Source organism: Motacilla alba, chromosome 1A (genome assembly GCF_015832195.1).
Source record: "Motacilla alba alba isolate MOTALB_02 chromosome 1A, Motacilla_alba_V1.0_pri, whole genome shotgun sequence".
Lineage (NCBI taxonomy): Eukaryota > Metazoa > Chordata > Aves > Passeriformes > Motacillidae > Motacilla > Motacilla alba.
Window position 1 is genome coordinate 3,462,736 of NC_052031.1, and position 17,511 is coordinate 3,480,246.

At 49.2% G+C, this 17,511-nt stretch overlaps 1 long non-coding RNA gene across 2 annotated transcripts; it reads right to left on the bottom strand.

Annotated features, from left to right (window-relative positions):
• Positions 1-5,587: 5,587 nt before the first annotated feature.
• On the bottom strand, positions 5,588-7,838 carry LOC119708258. Of its 2 annotated transcripts, none has more exons than XR_005259009.1 (3): positions 7,648-7,838; positions 6,368-6,503; positions 5,588-6,244 (listed from the first exon to the last, which is right to left on the bottom strand). It is a non-coding gene; the product is annotated as an uncharacterized LOC119708258 (long non-coding RNA). The 2 variants fall into 2 exon arrangements; XR_005259008.1 differs by having other exon boundaries at positions 7,574-7,838.
• Positions 7,839-17,511: the final 9,673 nt, after the last annotated feature.

Below are 17,511 nucleotides of genomic sequence, written 5' to 3' on the forward strand. Positions count from 1 at the left end.
CACATCGCAGCTCCCTCCAGCAGTCAGCAGCCCTTCTGCAGCCCTTTCAGCCCCTCTCTGGGGTGAAGCACAGTTGTTTGCAAATGAAACACAACAGCCCTTCCTTCACCACCCAGCGCTGATGAGAAGGGACAGGGGATGGTCAGACCTCAAAAAACACTAATTAATCACTGGGAAGCATCAGCCTACTTCCAATGCTCTCATTGTTACCACTGCGCCCAAAGAAGAGAAATACCGTGGTAAATTTGGGTCCTGCTCCAAACCATCCTGAAAATGAGGACAGGAAAACCATCACCTTCCTGCTCCTTGAGGGTGCTGGCTTGGGGGTACCCAAAATCCCTGTTAGAGCACCCCTGTGTCAATGCTGAGCAAAAGAGAGGAAAAGTTCTTCTCTCCCCATGGTCTTTTACAGTCCAGAAAACAAAAAGCTGCAGCTTATAGACAGCACAGAACGGGTGTGTGTGGCATGGGGCAGGTGCAGTGCTGAGGGACTTTGTTAGAGATCTCAGGACTTCGTTTTTGGATGGGCTTTTATTTCCTTCCCAACTGGATTCAGCCTGGGCCAGCTGAGTTACCACCTGAACAGCTACACTGGAGAAACATCCTGAGAAACTGAGAAAAAGAGAAATGGGAAAGGATGTCATGCAAATATTAAATTGACTGCTTTTGGAAATTTTTATGGTCCTTAACATGCTTTGAAAGCCTTAATTAATCACACACTCGTTTTGCACACGTAAACTGACTCTGCTTTGCCAGGCCACTGTCCCGGTGGCCACCAAGACCTGTGGGACAGGCTGGAAACAGTGGGATGCACAGAAAATTCCTGGCATGAGGGCTGATGCTTTTAAACTGGAGGAGGGTTGGTTCAGGTAAGTCGTAAGGAAGAATTTTTTTACAATGAGAGTGGTGAAATATTGGCACAGGTTGCCCAGAGAGGTCGTGGATGCCCCATCCCTGGAAATATCCAAGGTCAGGTTGAATGAGCAGGGACATCTTCAACTAGATCAGAGCTCAGAGCCCCACCCAGCCTGGCCTTGAGTATTTCCAGAGGTGGAGTCACCTCTCTGGGCAGCCCGTACCAGTGTTTTACCACCCTCTTGGATTTCACAGCTAAATGTGCAACCTGGCAATGAATGTCTGAGCTGGGCTGCCCCAAATGCATCCCCTGCACTGGCACTGTTAGAAAAGCCAACTCAAAGAGGTCCTCCTGCAACCCTGGATGCTGTCACTGCCAGGAGCTGGACCTGCTGCTGTCACCAGAGCTGCTGGAAGCACCTCTCAAGATGTGAGGAATTGGGTGGGTTGAATAGAGACAAATGGATGGAGTCATCAGGGAGTTCAAAGAAAACGGTGACAAGTCATTGTTTTTAAAAATTATTTCCACTCTAGTGGTTGAAGGCTGCCATGGATTTCTCTCAAAAGCCCTGCTGATGGAGAGTGACTCAAAATAATGCCTTCTGGTAATCAGAGGGTCAGCATTCCCCAGGCTGCACAAAGAGGGCATGAAAAAGATTTAGATTAAAATAAAACAATCCCATGACTGATTGATGTTTACAAATAAAAGCATGGTTAAAAGGTATCCATGTGGACAGAATAAGGCTCCTCACACCAAGAATCCTCAGAGCAAATGCACCTCCTCAACATCATCAGTGGTACACAGGAGAATCCAGCCTACAGCATGGAGCAGCCATATCCCACAGGCTCAAATCTTGCCCCCACCTCTGCTCCTGTGCCCCTGTGCTGTGATCAAAGACCTCCAACAGCTGTAGACTGCAGTGATTTGGTCATTTTGGTCACAGTCCTACCCAGGGCTTAAATAACGTAGTAACTGAGTAAGCCCAGAGAAGCTGTGGCTGCCCCATCCCTGGAAGCGTCCAAGGCCAGGTTGGATGGAGTTTGGAGCAACCTGGGATAGTGGAAGGTGTCCTTGCTCATGACAGGGGATTGGAACTAGAGGGTCTTTAAGGTCTCTTCCAACCCAAACCATTCTGGGATTCAACGATTCCATGAACGTGCACAGGGGGCTTGGAGAAAAGTTTCTAGTTTCAAGTTCCCTGCAACAAAAAGTTTTGCCTGTGCATATTTTCTTGTGCATCTTGAGCTAATCCTTTCCTAGGGTGGTGCTGAGGAGCTTCTTAATTTTATAAGAGTGAAAACTTACCAAAATACCCTATTTGTTTTCAACCATTGGTCCGAAATGCCTGTAATTAAAGTGTAAGTGAAGGATCTTCTGCACAAAAGTGATGCAGCCAAGCCCTCAGCAGCTCGTGGTGCTGGAACAGCATCATCCCAGCTGCCCCCTGGGGACACCACAGACAAAAAACACCTTCTGAAAGCTTTGAATAAAACACCACTTGTAAGGACGTGAAATACAAATGGGTTTGTGTCTGTACAGCCAGAGTAAAAATGAGACAAGGAAGCAAATGAAAATAAACAGATCGGGGTTGAGAGCGATTTATGCCCAAGGGATGAGGTGAGGGCTGGACTTTGAGAAGTCAGCACCGTGTTTTTGCCATGGGCTTCAGGGCAGTGAGTGTTTCAACAAACATTTACCCTTTGCATACATCTATCACACTTTTTTCCACCTTCAAGCACGACCTGGAGGAGACTGGCCTTTCTGATGATGGATGAAAACCCTACATTTGTGCCAGAGAGGCGTGAACAAGGAGGGCACCTGTTGCAGGGAATCCATTCTGCATCATCTCAGGCACCTGGGAGCACTTAATTCACCCAGATGATGCTCCCAGGCCAAACAGACTCATCCCTTTAACGTGACATTATCTCGTGGCTGCTGTGACTCCTGTTATTAGCTTGGAAACAAGCTTTACGATGGATTGCCAAGGGAATAAATGGGAATACAGGGGTGAAATTAACAGAGGGAGGGTTTAGGTTAAATGCTGAATTTTCTCCTGGTGGAAATACAGTAAGTTGCCTCCAGCATGTACACTTGGACAAGGCTGAAGATCAGAAAATAAATAGAACAACTCTACACTGGCAGGGATGAGGGCTGGGTGACCTGACATATCTTCCCTCTCTCTATGGTCAGAGCAAAGATTTTGCTTTAATTGGCTTTAAACCATCCATCTAAGTCACTCCCAGTACTCCAGAACCTGAACAACAGCCAAGTTTTTAATATACTCACCCTCATGCAGCTCTGCAGGGATAGGAAAATACCCAGACCTGTTTTGTACATGGAAAATTGAGGCAAAGAGAGACCAAAAGCCTTAACCACAGCTTGCAGGGTGGGATGGCTTCACCACTGGGTGGGATACAGTGTCCTTTCCCAAAAATTGGCCAAAAGCTTGGCACATCCCTTAGGATGCAGAGAATGGCGCTGACTGTGGCCAGCTTGAGAGAGATGCCACCATGTGGAGCACCATTTCTTGACTGAGCTGGGTCTGTTCTGGCCAGATTTCAGCGGAGAATTTTCAGGTGCTGTCTGCAGTGTGAGTTGATATCACATGGGCTAGGATGTGAATCCTTTCTCCAACACCTACACAACCCTGCCATATTCCAAAATCCTGAAATGTGCTCCACTCCACACAATGAACCAACCACACTCCAGCACTGCAGAAAAACACTGCTGGCAACTTATATGAAATACCTGGATCTCCTGTGAGTCACTTGGGAAGCATCTTCCTCTCAGTGATGTATAGCAGGTCTACAACTGCTGGATTTGATGCCAATTTACAGCTTGTGTGAGCCCGTGCCCCCCTCAGCAAGGCCATCAAGGGCATTGCTCTCCAGCACCTCCAGCAAGCACCTGCCCAGAGATAAAGACATCCTTCCTCCTTCCCTCAACAGAGCAGCTCTTCACTTGGATGTTCTGCGTGACTTGATCCACTGCCAGGCTTTGAGCTTTGGTCTTCATCCAGGAGAAGCAGGTACCAAATCCATCAGCTTTTGCCTCAAAGTGTCCAGGCACAGGTTCCAGGTGTTGAGCTGACGAACCGGTGGGACCCAAGGTTGGCCAAAGGTCATTCTATTGCCAGTATCAACTCTGGAGTGATGTGTCAGCTCCTCTCCAGCCAATGGCACAGCAGAGGGGGATCCCAGTTTCCCAGGCTCCTGCTCCACTGTGGAGTCACTGCTCCCTGTCCCTCGTGGCCTCTTCCCTTGTGGTCACGTGAAGGCCATTCCTTGGTGAGATCCCAAGGCGATGGAGTCACACGGAGCAGGGGAGGACTTTACTCCTGCCCTGTCTTTGCAGCTAGTCCAGGACAAGGTTCAGTGTCCAGACATGAGTGACTGGCAACAAAACAGGATCGTTCTGGGCAGTCTTTGCAAGTCAGCAGTGGCTGGGTTTTGGCAGGGACAGCGGGGACCAAGCCTGGCGCGGGAGCTGGCGGTGACACGGTTGGGCGCCATCCGCTGCAGCCCGAGGGCTGGACCCTTTCCTTTGCGCAGTGAGGAAGGATTGTCCTTCCTTGTCCCAGCAGGACTGTGCCAGACTCCAGGGAAAGGGACAACACTCATCTTCCCTGATTTTGGGGGCAAACAGGAGCCTTCTGCTACTCTCATCAGCCTTGCTCCCTTCAGTCACCTGCTAAGGAGAGACGCAGCTGCACCTGGAGGCCGGTCTGTCACTTTTGATGCCAACCTTAAAATTAAGCAAATCAGCCCCTGCCGCTTCAATTGGCATTTGAAATGTTATGATCTTTGTTTCTTGTGAGTTATAAAGGTGCTTCAGTGAGACACTCCACAGTCACCCATGAAACCTGCCCTTTCATGTAAATGGTTCTATTTGTCCTACAAACATGTCCAGGTCTTTTAATGTGTCAGAGCCTGGCATCCATTTAAAGGGTACCACATTCCTGTTGAGTTCACAGGATAGTACAAAGTTAATCCCTGCAAAAGCTTTTCATTCCTTGGGGAATTACCTTCTCTCATTTATTATGACAATGGTCAGCTCAAAATCTGTGGATATGGAGCACAAATCAGGACGTCCATGAGCAGTCCTGCCCTGGCTCACCAGAGAGCTCTGTGCAAGCCAAATCTCAAGGTCTCAGTCTCAGTATTTTGCTCCAAATACTTCTTATAGATCTTGAATATCCTTCAGGGCTTTGTTTTCTGCCTCTGGCACAGTGGAACCCTGGGCAGTGGGGAGTCACCCAGAAGATGGCTTTGTTGGCAGATGTTCTGCTGCCAGCTCGCAATTTGGCCAAGGCATCCTCTCTGTCGCAGTGATGTCGGTCCTGCATTTCCACATCACATGGGGAGGAAGGGGATTGCAGACCTTGCAGGACTCTCAGGGGCCACATCTGATGTGCTGGGAAGTACACAAAAATGATTGTTTTTATTATCAGGTTTTAGAGCTCTGGTACCCTCTAAAATGGCTTTATTCAGGCGATCTATAACACCTCAGGTGTCGTTTTTGTTCAGTTGTGTTTTCCTTAGTTAAAACATTTATGGAAGTTTCTCCCTCCAAACAGAGACCCTGCACTGGTGGGCTTGCAAGAGGTGTGGAAAGACACAAGATGTTTGTTTCTGTGCTTATCATGGATATTTCTGATTTCAGTATTTCCTCGTTGTCCTTCATCTCATCAAGCTGAGATTACCATTTGTTGTTAGTCCCATAATTGTTTTTTGTCTCCTCCACTCTTCAGAAACCCTAAGGAAACTAAATGGATTTTCTGGTATCTTTGATGGCTTGTTTGTTTAAAAGATTTTTTTGGGGAAGAACAAGCAAAACATGGCTGAGTCTAATCTGGAAATTGGATCTTTCAAATTGTTCCTCTTCCTGCCTGGCACTCAGCTGAGCTAAGCTGCTCTCTGGAGCAGTTAATTCCACTGAGTGATGGCGACATATGATTTTTAACTTCTAGGTAGCACTCCAGGATGGGTTAGTAAATCACCCAGAGCTTCCCACTAGAAGATGTATTACCTTGCTTTTAACACTCCGAACTCTGGAACATTCGGGCAGAAGTTTTCTGTGCTGAATGTTTTGCACTAATGCTCAGCCTTCAGCCAAAACCAGGCAGCCATTTCTCAGACCAGGAGTAGGGAAGAGTAAGAGGTTTCTCCCTTTTAAGAAAATATCTGTGGATTTCAGCTGTGGAGTGGGATGGATTGTTCTTTGGATTCCACCATCTTCAAAAATGGCCATTGGCCGGCGTTCAGTGACAGCCGCTGAAATCCCAGCACACTCAAAGCCCACCAGATGCCTTCCCTGCACCTGGAGACAGAGCAGGAGTATCCCTGTTCCATCAGCGCTGCCAGGTCCATCAGCTCTGCGGGGTTCAGCCTGGAGCAGCCGAAGAACAACACTGATTAGCTGCTCATTAACTGAGCACAGCACATCCTGAGCACTAAATGAAGCAGCAGCTCAGTGCAAAAAATAGCTCAATTAAGGGCCATCAGGACTCACCCACACAAGGGGGATCATTGCAGGTTGCAGGGATATTTTTAAGCCAGGGTCTTCCCAACTTTCATTTGCTCATCTTTTCTTGGTGAGGCTGTCTCACCACGAACATGCCTGGAGTCTTTTCTGCTGAGATTTTCATCTGTGACAAAAAGTACTAAAATTGAGCAGTGGTTTCTCCTTTCCCATGCCCCAAGAGGACCTTGCATCCCCATGTAGGGCAGACCCAAGAAGAGCCACACTCCTTCACCCACAGGAACAACCACTCTCATTACACCCAGTGGGCACCAAGGCAGAACAAATGTTCCAGAAGCACATCCCAAGCGCCTGCCCCGTCCCACCAAATATTTGTCACAGGTCCACCCGTGGTGGCAGGAGTAAGGTGACCCTGCCCTCGCTCTGCAGGGTCCCTGTGTCACCTCCCCTGCTCCAGTTTCAGGGTGGTCACACGGTGCTTACTCAGAGGGGATGAGGTAACACCCCTGTCAGCATGACGCCATCGCCTTCCCCGTAAAGCACCCTTCTTATCGCCTTCTCAGTCATGTTTTCCTGGCAGGCAGCCCAGCCAAGGGATATGGTAATCTCCAAACGCTATCAGGGCAATCAGCTGAGGCTGGGATATCTCCCTACAGTGTTTGTGGTGATAGCATCCATCCCCATGGAACCAAAGAGTCGTTCAGGCTGGAAAACGTCCTTAAGATCATCAAATCATGCAATCATCTAGGCTGGAAAAGACCTCTTGGCTAATGAAACCCAATCATGAACCCAGCACTGCTGTGTTTACCACTAAACCATGTCCTCAAGTGCAAACAGTCTTTTGAACACTTCCAGAAATGGTGGTTCCACCACAGCCCTGCTCCAGTGCTGGACAGCTGTTTCAGTGAAAACATTTTTCATACTATCCAACCTACACCTCTCTTGGTTCAATCTGAGGCTGTTTCCTCTCCTCCTGTCCCTGTTCCCCGGGAGCAAAGACCACCCTGCCTGTCCCCTCCTGGCAGGGACTTGTGCAGAGCCACAGGGTCCCCCCTGAGCCTCCTTTTCTCCAGGCTGAGCCCCTTCCCAGCTCCCTCATCCACTCCTGCTGCTCCAGCCCCTTCCCCAGCTCCATTCCCTTCTCTGGACACGCTCCAGCCCCTCAGTGACTTTCTCATCATCAGGGCCATCAAGACAAGACAAAAATTTCTGGCTCCTTCAGGCTCTCTCCCTCACCTCCTGTCTTTCCCCTCCTGCTCTTCTCATGGCTCTCTCCTTTCCCACCACGCTCTGTCCCTTTTTGGTCTCACCACTGCAAGTGGAATCATCCTGCTGCTGTCTCCTGGCCCTTCCAGGGTGGTACAGAGGGGGTGTCCATGGGGTTCTTCATCTGGAAAGGAATCCTAGGTACCAAGTGTGGGTTGTCCTAATGCACAGCCCAGCGTGGATTTTAGAAATCCTTTTTTTTTCCCTCCCTCTGGATGGCATTCTTGTTTCTCATGGTCGGTTTCAGCGCTGCTGACTCATGTAATTTTATTATAAATCTTGTGATATTTCCTGCCATTGGTGACGCAAGGGTGGCCGGAGTCACATGGTTCTGTGACAAGGAGCTTTTATGAGGGGCAAAAATAGTCTGGTGTATTTGTGCTCCTCGTGCTATGAGGGAAGCAGGAAAATATGCCCCCTAAAGGTTTGGAAAGCAGGCACAGAAAGGAAAGAAAAACCAAAACACAGCCTAAATCTGGATGGTCATTTAAAAAAAATGCCATGATTTTTAACCTGCTGTGATTTTTCCTGGTGCTGGTTCACAATTCCTGCTCTCCTGAGTGCAGCTGCTGTGTTGGCTTCCAAGCTGTTCCCTGAAATGTGGAAATCCCCCTTACACAAACAATGGCACTGTTAGTCTTGCTGATTTTCTGGAAGCACAAAAACATGTTTGTTTTCAGCCATGATCCTCTGAGGGAATTTCCTCCCTGATTTGGAATTTGGGAATTTATTTTTTTTTATTCCTCTGAAAGCCATTTTCCCAGTTTCCAAGATCCTTAATAAACTACAATCACCAAGATTAAGAGCATTATGTGGCTGGCATCGGACACAGACCCTGAATTGTGATTGCTTTGGTGGAATCTGGCTGGAATAACTGAGTGAAATGATCCCTTCTCCTGCAGAGGGAGAGGGTGTGGAATTGATGTGCTCCTGTTTGGGATAACAGGTCTCCTGTGGCAGGAATTTTGTGTCCATGGAAGCTCAGGCACCTGCCCCAAGTGCTGAACTGTGGAGGAAAGGCAGGGAAGAGCTGCTGGCAGCATCAGAAGGTGCTGCTGGGGGCTTTGCAGGTTCATGGAAAGGAGGTTCAAGGGCTTTTCCCAATAATGGCGGAGTCCCTGGTGCTGCTGGTGGCCAGCACATCCCGTGTGCTCTCTCCCATGGCAGTACTGCATGGCTCTCAGCTGGAATTTGATGGAGGGATGGATGAAGGGGAGGGCAAAGGACTCAGGTCACCACCTGGCTGGGTGACAGCGAGGAGCACACTGTCCTCAAGAGGAGCACGAGAGCGTCACTCCTGGAGCGGGCGCTGGGTTTGAGGGCACGGCGCCTGTGACTCCTCTGCAATGATCCGTCCTGACACGTGGAGGCAGGAGGAAGAGCTGCTCCGTGGGAAGAGCTTCTCCACTGGCATCACTGGCAAATGCTCTTGTGGTTCCAGGAGCTTCCTGCTGCTGTTGCTCCAGCTGCCTACGTGCCCTTGTCTGGAGAAATATCGGCGACACCAAATCCCGCCCAGAGCTCGCAGGGATGGCCGAGTGCCACCAGTGGAGAACAAACACTGACCCATCCCAGGGAGGCTTTTGGGAGCCAGATGAGCTGCAGCACTTGGAGCTGCCAGTGCCGCCCTTCCTTCCTTTGTGTTTCACTGACTGTGGCCACCCTGTCCCTGTGCCCCGAGCCTGGGTGGCACCTTGAGCCCTCTGATCTGTGCCACCAACTCAGCGATGCCGTGCGGACACCGAGCAACGCCCAGCCAGCTTTGGGAGAGCCTCAGCTCTCTGGGTGCCTCAGCTGAGGGATCTTGGCAGATCTGAAGGGAGGTTTGACCCTCCTGAGGGCTGCAGAGGTGGGGAGTGCCACGAAGGCTCCACGCACATCCCTCCCCTGGGAGGAAGAAGCTCCTTTGCCGGGTGCACTTGAGATCTTCCCAGTAGGGAAGACAGCAGTTATTCAAGGAGGAAGTCTTTGAAACTGTACTCTACTGCAAGTAGCTCAGACATCCTCAGTGACCCCAGGATGAGTAAGAAAGGACCTTTTCTTATTTTCTAGAATAGGTTGAAGGATATGTGGGATTTCCTAAAACCCTCCTATTTGTGTGGCCATGGAGCTTTGATTCAAAGCTGCCAGGCACGTTAGCAGCTCAGCACATCCTTTGGAGGACAGAAACTGCCGTTGACCACGGTGGATCTTTCCTCCACGGGTACTCAGTGGAGACCCAGGTGATGCCAAAAATTTGCCAACATCCGTTCTTAATCAGGCACCCACAGCAGGCTTTACAAAAACATCCAAATCTGCCCTAAAAATTCTTCCAAGGGAAGCCTTCTCCTGCCACATCTGCAGCTTGATGGTGGGATTGCAGCCAGTGCAGGAGTATGAGGAGCCCTCAGCCCTTTTTCTGGCTGTGTGGGCTGACCCTGAGATACTCAGCCCTGAACTAGATCCTGTTGGGCTCAGGAGAGCATCCCACAGATGGATGTGCAGCAGCAGCTACGCCCTGGTGGGCTCGGGAGAGCATCCTGCAGACAGACACGCTGCTTTTCCCACGGCGCCTTCCCTGCAACGCTCCACCAGCGTGAGAGCTGCGAGGGAGGCAGGACTTAATTAGAGGAATCAGGAGAAAGGCAGATTTTGTCATGTAAATGATTCCTGTCATAGGACACGTTCTAAATTTGGATTCTGAAGCTGGGGCTGAGCAGAACAATCTCTGCCGTAGCGTGGCAGCTGTCAAAGGTAGGGAGAAGCGTAGAATGCCTACAGGAGTGATGGCTGGTGCCTTTTATTTCACTGTGGGGTGCTTTCAACCTCTGAGCACATCAAGTGATTTCATATTGCTGGACAGGAACGATCCTGTGAGACAGCTTCCATCATCCCCACTCCTTTTAACTAAGGTAGCCAAACCCCCAAGTCCGTGCGGGCAATAAAAGGAGTTGTTATCGCAGACATGATTTGATCCTGGATTTCCAAACCCCCGGGCCTGTGCTGAGGCTGTCAGCCAATATCACAGCCTGTTTCTGTTTAATATTTTCTTTCTGGCTTGCTCAGCCCCGCACAGCATCACAATGGGAGGCAGCGTTTCTGCTCGGCTCCACCTGCTAATGGTGCCTCTCACTGTGTTTTTCTTCTGATGCTGCACCACAAGGTACTTATTCCTTTAAAATAACAACTTTAAAATAAATTTTAAAACTCCCTAAGGTAGGTATGGTAGCAGCAGACAAGGCTCCTGATAAGGATGCCTCTTGAGTGTGAATTCTTTTGTGCCTCACGGGGTTGAGGCTCACCTTGCTTGCAGGCAAAGGTCTCACAAGAGTTCATTTCTCTCTGGATTCCCTGAGGAGTTGCAGTCAGCCTGTAATCTTTCTTTTCCTTGCTGCTCCCCTTTGCTTGCTTTCATTAAACTTCCAAAAACGTTCACAGAATTGCAGAATGGTTTGGGTCAGAAGGGACATTAAAGATCACCCGCAGTTCCAGCCCCCTGCCGTGGACAGGGACACCTCCCACTGGACCAGGTTGATCAGAGCTCCACCCAGCCTGGCCTTGGACACTTCCAGGGATGGGGCAGCCACAGCTTCTCTGGGCAATTTTCACTTCTCCATCTATTGAATTCTGATGAAGATGCTCACCAAGTTCAGCAGCTCTGAGAGGTGCTGGAGAGGCAGGTATGGAAGTGTGGCTCCAAATAAACAGTGCTCCCACGCATCAGCCTTGCTTCCTGGGGAGCCCAAGCTAACAGGGAACAGTAAAAACTCTCCTTGGAAAACGGCTGGAACAAATCCTGTTGAATGTATAATGTGGATAATGTTCCAGCAGCTGGGAGAAGCGCTCTGAGAACCAGAGCAGAGCGGTAAGTGCATCATTCATAAGCACCAGCTTCTTTAACAAATGTGGCTCCTTATTATGCTCATGAATTATCCATGGAGGAATCACGACTCCTGACGGTGTTCGGCGCTCGCAGTCCCTCGGTTCAGCCATGTGACCCCGCACAGACCAGGCACCGGCGCCTCTCTGGAGCTGATTCCATTTGGATGGGACCATTCTGGCTGGCCAGAAAGCATGGCTGCTCCTGACTGATTGATTATTCCAACAGCTTCGGCCTCGATGTAAATCTCTCAGCTGTGAATATTTAGTTGTAAATTTGATGTACAGTTTTCTGTAAGCCGGTAAAAGTTCACCTAGACTGGCAAAACTGTTATTGAGCTGAAAAACCCCACCCACTCAAAACTCAAATCGAGCAAATCTCCTGGAATATGGAAGGGAATAGAGGCAAAACACTACTGGCAGCATTTGCTGAGGATTCTTTGTCAGGTTTCAGTTCTGTGACCCATGAAGCACATCCGTATCGTACAAAATGAAACACACCATCCTAATAAATCATTTTCAGGAGTAAAGCCCCTGAGGGAGAGGTCCAAAAGTCAGACTGCTTGCTGAGCCATCACGGACAGCAGCCATCAGCCCTCCTCCTGCCCTCTCCATCTGCAGGGAGCCAGAAGCAGCAATTAGCCAGCCTGGAGGTGTGTTCCCTGCTTGGGCTGAATGACTCCCTGAGCCCAAAAAGTTCAGGTGTGACCCTGTTTGGTGGCAAACCTGGCTTGGGTTCAGGCAGCCAGCGGTGAATGGAGCTCTAAGGTCAAGCTGAGTTTGCAAAGTGGAAAAACCCAGCGAGCAGCAGCCTGAAATCACACCCCGAGTGCCCCAATCCTGGAGCAGTGGCCCAGCCGTGTGCCAGGCTCAGGACACCAGGTCCTGGGCTCTGGCTCATCTCCCACTCAAAGACGTGGTCCTGATTTTGGAGACCTGATCCTGAGCTTGGCTCAGCTCCAGGATGGAGGAAATGACTCAAGTGACTCTTTAGCAGCAGCAGTGAAGAGGAAATAATAAAGAAATCCTTGAAAATAAAAATATACCATCGTTAGCAAAGGACAGTGAAAATCCATCAGAGTTTTTGTGGTATTTTTTTTTTTTCTCCAGGTGAACAACCAGACTCAGAGGGAAGCAGCACATGGTTCAGATTCTTCCTGTACCTGTGGACCAGGATGGGCTGTGCAAGGAGTACAAACCCAGAGCAAAGGACTCTCCTCACCCCAGCGATGCCTTCAACCCCCTGTGCTTGGCACAGGAGACAGCGGATGGACTCAGACTGAAGGACACTTAAATGAATATGAGATCTCAGTGACAAAGCCATCTGTCTAGCCAAAGTCACCCACTTTTGTAGTCTGTGAGGCTTGGATCCACCCACTTGTGCTGCGGAGCCAGACTCTGAGCTCAGTAATTCTGCTTATGGTGTAGTGTGGAGTCTCATTTATGGGGAGACGGATTGTACCCCAAGGGTTTGTATTTCTCTGCATTTATTGCAAATTCAGAGCAGGATTTAGTTGTTGCTTTGTCATCTATAGTCAACACATCCCAGGCAGACACTCAACAGTTCAGCTCTCGCCCCATTAGAGATAACTTGTTTTAGTGTCTTGGTGTTTAGGGCTCAAGTGATGGGCAAACAAAGAACTTCAGGACATTCTGATGACTTGGCCCAATGGCAACAGGATTTGTGCTCAGAAAGACCAGTCCTACCTCTTCTTACTCACTGGCACCTGAACACATCTTCTCCCGGACTAGGAAAAATTTAGGAAAAATTTCTCCACCAAAAGTGCTGTCAAGCACTGGAAAAGGCTGCTTAGGGCAGTGGTAGAACCATAATCCCCAAAGGAATTTAAACTATACGTAGATATGGCACTTGGAGGAGTGGTTTAGCGTTGGCCGTGGCAGTGCTGGGTTAATGGACAGACTTGATGGTCTCAGAGGTCTTTTCCAGCCTCAGTGATTGTGTGATTCTGTGCTCAAAGAGCCCTGTAGGAGCACAGTGAAATAAAGCCTTTGATATTTCGGTGCAATGATCTGTTCCAGCTGGAAGAGAGGTGAAGTTCCCTGCTGTGCCACGAGTTTGCTTTTCGGTTTTGTGTGCTTGGACGTGAAGAACTGACTGCTCACCCAGCCATTCATCCCAGCTCAGTGTTTCCTTTGAGATCCTGCACTCTGGGAACTGGCAGGAACACCTTGAGTGCACTTGGGAGCACGGGGCTGAAGGGAGTAAACACCTTCTGGGGCATTAGAAAGAAGCCAGCCAAGAACTCCCATTGTCTTTGGATTAGGCTGGCTCTGTGCAGGTTTTTGTGCCTGCACTGGCCCCACAGGGCTCCTGTGGACCAAACCCAGAGCCCCTGGTGTGGGGCTGGCTCCCTCCCTTCCTCCCCACCCGTGCTGCTCACAAGGACCTGCCTGACAAAATGAAGCTGCAATGTCTCCACCTCCATAAATCCCTAATTTCTGCTTAATAAATAGTCCGGTGGGTAATAAAACCAACCACTTCTGCTGGTTTGTCCCACTGCATGGAGGGGGCTTCACTTGCTGAGGGATCTTGGGGCTTGGTAGGATTTTGTTTTTATGTTGTTATTTTGAAATGTCAGGGCCACTTTGCAATTTTGCTGCTTGACATCAACAGGAGCCACTCCACCATCCATATGGGACAGGACAGGGAGCAGGGAGCTGGGTCCAGCCCTGGCAGAGCCTCAGCCTGGGAGGGATCTGCAGAACAGAGCCCGTGCAGAGTCCCAGTGCTACAGTCAGGAAAGGCGGCAGCTCTGCTTCCAATGTGTTTCCTCTGCTGTCCTCCCACCCGAGCTCCTACGAGCTCCTCATCATCATTTTTACAGCACAGCTGACAATTCCCTCCCATATTTTCTGTCCCTGAGAACTCTCTGTTCAAAGCACCAGCAAGAACTGCCAGGTATTTAGACCGAGGGCTGACACAGGTTCCCCCCTAAGAGCTGTTTCTCCACTATTTACCTGCTTTTTCCTTGTGCAGTCTGCAAAGTATTTGAGGGAAAGACACATTCACCCTCTGGGCTCCTGGGCTTTTTGTGGAAAGAGCATCAAAAGCTCCAACCTTTCCAAGCTGTGCTGCAGAGCTTCTTGCGGAGTCATCTCTGTCCTCTGGCAGCGACTGTCTCGTTAAAATACAGGTTCCCATTATCTCTGCCTCGGCCAGGAGTGTTACAGGTGCCTTGCCAGTCCTGCACGTGTTTCTCCTGCAAATGCATCACTTTCCTCTGGTCAGGCTGATTTTTCCAACCCTCCCCACAGCCACTCATTGATTCTTTCCAGCAAATTGCAAAGCAAACACATGAAAGAGAAACAAACGAAACCACAACCCCCAAATACAATACAAAACACAAAACAAACACCCCAAGCCTCATCAACCTGTGTAGTCTAAAGACGGAGAATACATTAAAAATTTCCATCATGGAAATTTCCTAGCTCAGCACGGAGATTTCCCAGTATATTAGACTCTTCTGTTTTTCAGGGCTGCAAGCAAAGAATGGAAATTTCCAATTACTGCATCAAAGGCTGCTGCTCTCCTGACAGTCTGCTTAGCAGGGGTCATCTTCTGCTCCTGCAGGACATTAAATAATTTAAGGGAGGGACAGGGAGGATTTGCTCAGCTGCACCATTTCCTGCACGAGGCATGAGCATTTCCTCTGCTGCTGGGTGGAAGGGAAGGATCTCAGTAGCTGGGAAGGATCTCAGTAGCTGGGAAGGACCTCGGGGTCAGGATTTTGGGAAATGCTTCTCCCTCATGCTGGCATACCTGGTGTGCAGAGGTGGGACCAGGGGAGTCTGGTCACCTTTGCCTTGGCTGGAGCTGTCCAGCCCTCAACCTGTTGCACAGTTGAATTCCCACCACTGGGATGCACAGACAGAAAACTTCTCTCTGCCAATGGATCATCACTTCTTTCTCCTCTCAGAGCACTGGACTGGGAGGAGAGTGGAGGAGGGAATCTGCCAAATCAAGAAGGGATCATACAAACCCCTCACTTTGCAGCTGTGCCCCACCAGCACAGGCTGCAAAAAAAGCTTCACTGGCCGCTCCCAGCCAGGGTGTGGATGGAGGGAGTCGGAGAGGCAGGAGAACCAGCCCCTGCTTTCTTCTCCCACTCCACCACGGGACCAGCAAAGCCCACCAAGCCCTGGCGTGGTGTTTGGCAAAGGGGGTGATGCACAGTGGGGTTTAATCGGTTTGTGCTCGTGGATGGTGTCGAGCTCCCAGCTGCAGGTCCTGTGCAAAAGTGCCAAGTAATGCCGTTACACGGGGATTTTCCTTAACAAGTCTCGGTGCTGCAACACGAGAAGGGCTCGGGATGATGCCATTAACAGTAACCAGCTCATCTCCTTTGGCAAAAGCAGCGGGGAAGGAGGAAAGGGAGGGAGGGAGGGAGGAGAAATGAATACATATGAGTCCTAGGAGAATTGAGATTTGAACTCAGTGTCTGATTTTTCACAGGCCGTGTCTTATCTGTCTTTGTAAATCTGGCTCCGGGGCATTTAAAGGAGCTCTTTTGTACTAATGCTTCTTCTGAGCTCTGGTACTTACAGCCTGTTTTTTGTAGGTCCCAGCTCATTACAGAGGTAATCATGCGAGTCTCTTTATTTAAAAGGGAAACTAGATCTGAATGTTCTCCAGACCCAGAACACCTTTTACAATCATGAGTCTGCAGTAGTAACTGCCTGTACTTCTGCAACCTCTCCCAACCAAGAAATTCAGGACCCTTTAAAAAGCAGAGTTGATGTTGTTTCCCTTAGAGTGACAGAGAAATGGAGAGGAAAAGGGGCTTGTCTCAATGTTTCTTTCTGATTTATTGGTAAAAGATGATTAGAAGCTTGGTCCTGTAGGCTCATATACCTTCTCCACCCTCTCAGTTTTAAAATCAAGCCAGGCTGATTGTAGTCAAGCTCAAGAGCAGGTATTTGTAGCATCTGAGAATCAACATGGGTCACAGAGTTGAAGAACAAAGTCAAATGAACTTTTTTACGAGTTCATCTTCATAACACATTACAGAAAATGCAACTGTTGTTAAGGGAACGTCAGCATGAGTCAGGTATAAGACAAGTTTCCTGCAGCCAGCATTAAAAAACATCGCCGAGCCTTCTCAAAATTAAAGGAGATAATTTCTGACACAAATGGTCTTGCACCAAATGTGAGCCAACTGGTTCAAGCCTCATAATGACAGATAAAATTATATTTATCACAGGGCTGGAAGCTGGTGGCTGTTCACAGCCTCGTGAACATCACCTGCAACAGCATTTGGTATGAACTAAGAGAGAACAGACCCAAAGAGAGACACAGCAGCTGGTGGCACAGTAGGTTTCCCAAAGCTGTGGAGAGAAATGGGATAAAACAGTGAGACAGAGCCCCTTGAGTGGAAAAGGCAAGGTTGAGAGGAAGAGGATTTTTTTTAGGATGTCCAAAAACCTCAAGTGTTCAGTGTGGTGCTCACCTTGGGTGAATAGCAAGATGAAAGCAGCAAGAAGAAATAAAAAGCAGAACACAATCAGGAAAAAGCAGGGGTGGAAGGGGATATAGACACTGGACAGAAAGTGTCACGCAGCAATTAATTAGGGGAGCTGTAACTGCGAGAGGCAACACAGGAATGGTTGTGCTGAGGGCCACAAGGAGGATAAGGAGAAGTACTGAAGGCAAATGAGGAGCAAAGGGAATGCTTGCAGTGGAGATGTTAAATCACTGCCACAAGGGAAGAGGGCTACCAAGGCTCAGTGCCTGATGCAGCCGCCTGCTTTGCCTTTCTAAGCAGCTGATGGAGAGAGACACCTCTCCTGGAGAGTGATTCAGTCACTCCAGAGATGGGTGGGATGAGTTGTTCTAAAACTGCTTCCCTCCATTGACTAGAGAGGGGGAGGCCAGACTTGGCTCACACCGAACACCTGACGTTTTGGCAGCTAAAATTAGGTGAGATGAGTCTCATCTGTTGGTAGAACCAAGGAGGATATTGGATATCTACTACAGACAAATATTTTTAGATTAGCCATCGAGGAAATTTGCATCAAGTGGTCCTCAGGAG